Raw genomic sequence first — 8,327 nt, 5'->3', positions numbered from 1 at the left:
TATTGCATCTTTATATTTAGAACCCAATCAGTTTGTATGGTATAGATGGATTTGTTCTCGTAAATCACTTGTCACCTGGTCAATTTTTATGGAAGAAATGATAGCACATTATGAAGATACAAAGAGCAACACCTTCTTTAACCAATTGATAAATCTCAAACAAAAGGGTTCAATGGCGGAGCACATTGAAGACTTCCAAAAATTGAAAATTAGGGTAACTGATATTCCAGAGAAGCATAGGATTCATGTCTTCAGAGGGACTTTAAAATATAACATCCAACATGAGGTTTGCCTTTTGGAACCTGATTCCTTAGAGAAGGCAATCAGGGTGGCAAGATAAGTAGAAAGAAAAATTATGGCAACAAGGAAGTCTACCAATCACAACTATAAAGATGGAAGTGTTACTAGTCCTAGTCTTCCACAACCTACAAGGTTGACACCACATCCATTGGAGGAAAAAAGAGCAAAAGGGATTTATTACAGTTGTGATAGAAAATACACTAAAGGTCATAAGTGTTCTACGAAGAAATTATTCTACATAGATTGTGAAAAGGAGGAAGAAAATGAACAAGAAACATCAAAAGAGGAGGATATACACCAGGAATCAACCCCAAATAAAGAAGAAATGAATCTGACCATATCTTGTAATGCATTGGAAGGAATTACCACTCCACAAAATCTCAAGATAGAAGGGCATATCAAGAAGAAAAAGGTAATAGTGTTGATTGATTCGGGTAGTACCCACAATTTTATTCATTGTAAGATAGCAAAGGAATTAAATTGCTTCCTATATCCAGCACCAGAGTGTCAAGTGATGGTTGCAAATGGAGGAACCATAAATTTCTCTGGAAAGTGCCATAATATCAAGCTATCGATGGGAGAATATGTATTGAATAGCCCAATGCTTTCCATTCCAATGGGTGGTGTTGATGTTGTACTAGGAGTCCAATGGTTACAATATTTGGGTACGATAACTTTTAATTTTCAAGAAATTTTCTTGGGAAGGAAAGGAAGTTGAATTAAGGGGTATCACAGGGAAACTGAGAAAGATAATTAGCTCTAATAACATGACAAAGATTCTAAAGAAAGAACAATGGGGCGTAATTACACAGTTATTTTCTCTAGAGGTTCAAACATCAAAATCATCTATTTCTCCAAACCTCCAAAAAGTCTTGGAAAATCATTCCAAGGTATTTCAAACTCCCAAAGGCCTTCCACCTATTCATGATCATGATCATGCTATTCATTTGATTCCAAGAAGTATTCCTCCAAACGTCAGGACTTACAGATATCCCTATGCCTAAAAGAGTGAAATTGAACGTATGGTTGCAGAAATGCTAGAGGCGGCTATAATTCAACCTAGTCAAAGTTCTTTCTCTACTCCAGTAGTATTGGTGCACAAGAAGGATGGATCATGGCACATGTGTCTGGATTATAGGGAGATAAAAAAGCTCACTATTAAAGATAAATTTCCCATTCCTATCATTGATGAATTATTGAATGAATTACATGGAGTGATTTACTTCACCAAGATGGATCCTCGTTTAGGATATCATCAAATAAGAATGAAGATTGAAGACGTTCCCAAAACAAAATTTAGAACTCATGAAGGTCATTATGAATTTTTGGTCATGCCTTTTGGCCTTACCAATGCACCTTCTACATTTCAAGGTTTGATGAATTCCATTTTCAAACCCTTCCTTAGAAAATTTGTGTTAGTATTTTTTGATGATATACTAATCTACAACAAGTCGTGGAAGGATCATGTTGACCATGTTGACCGGGTGCTCAAGCTATTAGAGGAGAAACAATTATATGAAAAAACCTCCAAATGTTTCTTTGGAGTACAAGAGGTGGAATATCTGGGTCATATTGTATCTCATGATGATGTTAAGGTAGACCCTAACAAAATTAAATCCATTAAGGAATGGAAAATTCCCACATCCATAAAGCATTTGTGAGGATTTATTGGGTTAACAAGGTATTATCGCAAGTTTTTTAAGAATTATGGGAGAATAGAAACACCTCTAACAACATTACTGAAGAAAGATGCATTTTCTTGGACTCTAGAAGAAACTAAGGCCTTTGAGCATCTTAAAGAGGCAATGTGCCAAGCACCAATCTTAGCTATGCCAGACTTCACCAAAACCTTTATTATGGAATGTGATGCCTCAGGAAATGGAATTGGTGTTGTTTTAATGCAAGAAAACCCATTAATTTTGAAAGTTATCCAATCAATGGAAAGTATTTACACACAACTATTTATGAGAAGGAAATGTTGGAAATACTACATGCACTTAAGAAATGGCAACCTTACCTAATGGGAAAGCACTTCAAGGTAAAAACAGATCATGATAGTCTTAAATACTTTTTAGCACAAAGATTATCTTCAAAGGAACAACAAAAATGGGTCACAAATATGTTGGGTTATGCCTTTGAAATCATCTAAAAAAAGGGGAAGCAAAATGTTGTTGTAGATGCACTCTCAAGAAAGGATGAGGATGTGGAAGCGTTTCTTTGTGCCATTTCTATTATCCAACTAGATTGGATAACCGTAGGGAGGGATGAATGGAAGAATGAAGAAGAAGTGTGGGCACTCATTCAAAAGTTGCAGCAAGATCCTAATACATCTGATACATTTAGCTGGAAAAATGATGCATTATGGTACAAAGATCACTTATACCTTTGTAATAATTGCCAACTCAAACAAAAGATTCTTCTAGAATTGCACACCTCTCCCTTAGGAGGGCACTCAAGATTTTTAAAAACTTATCATAGGATTAAGAATGATTTTTTTTGGGATGGCCTTAAAGCCGATATCCAAAAATTTGTGGCTGAATGGTTGGTTTGCCAAAAAATAAATTTGATACAATTAAGACCCCGGGTCTGTTACAACCTTTATCCATTCCAAGCCAATGTTGGGAGGAGGCTTCAATGGATTTTATCACAGGTTTACCCAAGTTCGAAGCAAAGAGTGTCATCATGGTGGTAGTTGATATAATTACCAAGTATGCATACTTTTGTGCATTATCTCATCCATTTAAAGCTAGTACAGTTGCTACTGCATTTATGGAAACAATTCAAAAGCTACATGGAAACCCAAATATTATTATAAGTGACAGAGATCCTATTTTCACTGGTAATTTGTGGAAGGAATTATTTTCTTGTCTGGGTACTCAATTAACTCATAGCTTATCTTATCATCCTCAATCAGATGGGAAAACTAAGATAGTAAACAAATGTTTGGAAGGATATCTTCATTTCTTTGTATCTAATAAACAAACACAATGGGTCAAATGGTTACCTCTGGCTAAATGGTGGTATAACACTTCCTTCCATACTGCAGCAAAAATGATCCCATTTATGGCACTTTATGGATATCATCCACCATCCATCACGTCATCTCTAAGAGAAAATTATAAGGTTCAAGCAATGGAAGATCACATAGAGCATCAACAACAAGTTCTCAAACTATTAAAGGATAACCTCACTTTGGCTTAGAATAGAATGAAACAACATGCGAATCAACATCGCAGCGAAAGAAGTTTTGATGTAGGTGACTGGGTATTTTTACAGCTACAACCATACAAACAAATGTCCCTCAAGCAAGCTAAGAAGGATAATAAATTATCACCAAAGTATTATGGTCCTTACAAGGTGTTGCAAAAAATTGGTACTATGGCATACAAATTGGAGCTTCCTACATCTTCCAGAGTGCACCCAATTTTCCATGTTTCATGCTTAAAGAAGGTTATAGGTGACAAGCTCCCAGTTCAAACAATATTGCCAGAACTTGACAAGGAAGGAAAAATCATATTGGAACCTGAAGAAGTCATGGAAACAAGAACTCGATAGTTATGAAATCGATCAATTTCAGAGTATCTCATCAAGTGGAAGAACTTACCCATGGAAGATTCCACATGGGAGGATGAGAATTTTATACAAAAGCATCCAGAACTACTCAAGCATTGAGTACAATGCTTTTTTTTTAAGGAGAGGGGCATGTTAGGTCCCTATAATACTAGTGTATTCCCTCATTGTTTTTAGTGTAGCCCCCTTATTATTATTGTTGTACCCCATAGAAGCCCACTATTCCCTCATTGTTATTAGTGTAGCCCCCTTATTTTTATTGTTGTGCCCCATAGAATACCACTATTGTTATTGTGGTGCCCTTACATTATTATTTTTATGTCGGCTCTGATTATATTGTGACCCCTTAGACTCCTATATATAGAAAAGAGCTTGTGTCATTTGAATCATCCAAGAATTGTTAATTTGTGTAATGTAAAGGAGGTTTCCCCCTCAAAGAGACTTATTTCTAAGTCATTAATCTATATTTTCTATCTTTTTGTGAGATGGTTTCATAACAACAAATCTTTAATAACATATCTCTTTAGAAACTTTTGACAACAGGAGAACTGCATGAACAAGGAAAATTGATGAAAAAATCCTACATATAGGACTTCAATTGAAAGCTGGACTAGAGTATTTCTACAGTCTAATAGACATTTTTGTTCTAAAAGGACACTCTGCTACCAGAAGTTCGAAACAGGAAATGAAACAAGAAATAAAAACAAAAAGAGAAACAAGGAATACAAAGATTCCAAGTAAGAAACGATTTCCCTTGCACTATGAATGTTATGCACATAAGGGATAATTTAGTGAATTAAAATCCATTTAAAATTCGAGATCAATCCACCATAAGTAATGTATTGATGTTATAGATTGAATTAAATTCACAACATAATGTTCATGTTTATTTTTTATATTACTTTTCATTTTTTTAAATTGATAAAATTTATGTTTGTGTTCTGAAATTGGCAAGGAAGCATCCATGACACAGAGTTCCTATACTATTTATATTTATTGATAGATTCTTGACTCAACGGATACATTGTTCTACCATTTCTCGTAATATATCAATGACATTATAACTCATAGGAAATTTATATAAAATTCAAAGATGTTGAACTTCCTAACAATAATTCCATCCCAAAGATGACCTAGCGCGCGCCCCTGCTGTAGCCGCCGCCTGCAACCTGTTTGAAGATCCTAGCGCGCGCGACCGCCTGCAACCTTCTTCGGATCGACCCTCAGCTGCTCAGATGGCCCCTCCGAAGGCTCCACCGGAGGAGGCAGCTCAACAGCAAGCATTTTCTGCACTGATAAACTCCTTACCGCCCCAATGTGCTCGCCCTTCGATTTCCAAGTTTGTCAAAAAAATCGAGGGGTTACAGGAAGTCTCTCTCCCTCCTAATTTTCCCAGAATGGATGCTCTTGCTTTGGTAGAAAAGGGACTTATAGGGCAATTTACAGGTCTCTGGCCCTCACCAAAAATTGTTCAGAGGTGGGTGGAAAGGAATTGGACAGATAAAATTCAAGGGAAAATTTCTATCAGATTTTGCGGGAAGGGATACTTCACTTTTCATTTTGAGACAAAGGAAGACAAGGATTTGATATTCCGCAATGGCCCTTACTTCATGGATTCCAGAGGTTTGTACTTAAACAAATGGACGCCGGACTTCGACCCGGAGCTAGATATCCCTAATGCGGTTCCTGTTTGGGTTCGTCTCCCTCACCTCCCATTGCATTGCTGGGGAGATGAGTCAGTGTGTGCCATTGGAAATGCGGTCAGAAAATACATTGATCGAAGCGAGCCAAGAGATAATATGCAAGCATGTGCCCGTATATGTGTCGAGGTTGACCTAGGTAAAGGTCTTCCAGAAGCCATCAAGCTCAAAGTTGACGACTGGTCGCACATTCAGCAACTCGACTATGAGCAGATCCCTTTCAAGTGTAAGGTATGTCACGAGTATGGTCATTTTGCTAACCATTGCACTAAGCTTTCTAATGTTGATAATAATACGCAAGAAGAGCAATGGGAAGTGGTCAAAAATAAAAATAAAAAAGCCCCTGGCCACAAACTACCCAATGAAGCTGGACCTTCCAATCATCTCCCTCCCACCTCTCATAATCCCTCCCCCCCGCCCTCGTCCCCTCTTCCTTCTTCCCCTCATCCACCTCAATCTTCTGACCTCCAGTTGAACCCTCTTCCTTCTTCTCCCTCCTCCAATCCCTTCCACGTCCTTTCCCTCCCCAGAGATGACCCTGCTCCTTTGAATCATTCTGAACCCTCCTCTTCCCCCCATTCCATGCTCATTCCCTCCTACCTATCATTAGATCCTCTCCCTCCTAGAATCACTCGTAGCAACTCCAAGGATCAGGGGTCCTCTCTAGATGGTCAAAAGAAGTAGGGAAGAAAGACTTCCAAACAGCACACGGATGAGAACGCACAAAAAGACATAGCTCTAGGACTCCAGAATCCTATAGAATCTTACATACAGGGAACAAAAGATAAAGAAATAGCAAGCAAAGATAAGGGAGGGAGAGCACCTCCTCGAATCACAGTTTTGAAATGATTAAAATACTTTCATGGAACAGTAGGGGACTCATGCACCCCTCCAAAACCAATGCCCTGAAGGATCTTATAAATCAAGAGCAACCATCCATTATCTTATTACAGGAAACAAAACAGAGAGAGTAAAAAATCAACAAGATCATTGACTATCATAAGCGTTATAAAGGATGTACATGTGAAGCCAGAGGGGCCTCTGGTGGGATTACCACCATTTGGAGCCAGGAAGAGTGGAACAGTGAAGCTGAACTAATAGAACAACATTGGATAAAGACAGTGTTGAGGAACAACATGAGCAAAGAGTAGATTGTGATTTTTAATGTTTACGCCCCTAATCATTATAGGGACAAAGAAGTTTGTTGGGATGCTCTCAGCAAGAACATAATGGAAGAAGACAACAACAACATCATCTTAGGAGGATATTTCAATTTAATTTTACATGCCAATGAAAAGCGTGGGGAAGCTTTACGCCAGACCCATTCAGAAATCAGCTAGAAAACATAATGCAAAACGGTGATCTGATCGACATCAATCCAAAAAACCGAAAATACACTGGGAGTAATCGTAGATTGGGTAGCAGCAATATAATGGAGAGACTGGATCAGTTTTTGGTTAATATCTCCTTTCTTTCCTCTTACTCAGTTGTCAATGCCTCCATTTTGCCCTTTGCAGTCTCAGATCACTATCCAATTACTTTAGCCATGGATATGCACTGCCCTCTTGGGCCTCTTCCATTCAAATACAATCATATATGGAGCGATTATCAAGCAGCCAAAAATATTATCCAGCAAACCTGGGGTCAACATGTTGAAGGATCTCCAGGCTTTATATGGGAGAACAAATTAAAAAATGTGAAAAAAGTGCTCAAAAATTGGGCCAAAACGCAGTATAATGAACCAGAGGAAAAAAAACGAGAGTTGAAATCCAAAATTGAAGACCTTCAATGTGCAATAGAAAATCAAGAGTACCATCAGAATGAAAAGACTCAAGAACAAAATCTATACAATCAATTATGCAGCATCAAAAGAGAGGAGGAAGAAAAATGGCGTATAAAATCTAGGCAAACCTGGTTGAAAAGCGGAGATAAGAATACCTCCTTCTTTCATAAGAAAGCCACTGCTTGGAAAATCAAAAACAACATAACAGTCATCATAGACAATGCAGGGACCCAACACACTGACCAAATAGATATCAAAGGGGTTGCCTCAAACCATTTCAAGGAGCTCTTAACTGAAACAGGGGAGGAAGAACTCTTTGATGACCTCTTGCATCATTTGCCAACCAAAGTCACAGCGGATTTAAATAAAAATTTGACAGAAGAGATAAAAGAGGAAGAAATTTGGAGCCTTCAGCCTAACAAGGCACCTGGACCAGACGGTTTCCCAATATGTTTTTATAGAGAATATTGGGATTTGATAAAAAAGGATCTCATTAAATACTTCAAATGGATTCAGAGGAAAGGCAAAATAGGAGGTTATACAAACTCTACACACCTGGCCCTCATTCCAAAGGAGAACCGCCCTTCCAACTTCTCCCGCTTCAGGCCAATATCATTATGCAACTCTTCCTACAAAATCTTCACAAAAATCCTTGCCTCCCGTCTCAAACCTCTCTTACCGATGTTAATTTCTGAAAACCAAGGAGGCTTTATGGCTAACAGACAAATCTCAGACTCTATTCTCTTGGTCCAGGAAGCCATTCATTCTAGCCATTCAAGGAATGAAAAGGGCTTTATTTTGAAATTAGACTTGGCCAATGCCTTTGACAGGGTAAGGCACTCTTTCCTTTTTGCGGTTCTCCAGAAAATGGGCTTCTCTCCCTTCTTTCTTGATATCATAAGAGCCTGTATCTCTGGCCCTTGGATTGCTCCCCTTATCAACGGTAGACCTGGACCCTCCTTTCGATCCTCAAG

This window comes from Pinus tabuliformis, chromosome 5_2, assembly GCF_031772625.1.
Source record: "Pinus tabuliformis cultivar Carrire ecotype Pingquan chromosome 5_2, CPIR1, whole genome shotgun sequence".
Lineage (NCBI taxonomy): Eukaryota > Viridiplantae > Streptophyta > Pinopsida > Pinales > Pinaceae > Pinus > Pinus tabuliformis.
Note: the sequence above shows the minus strand (reverse complement) of the source record.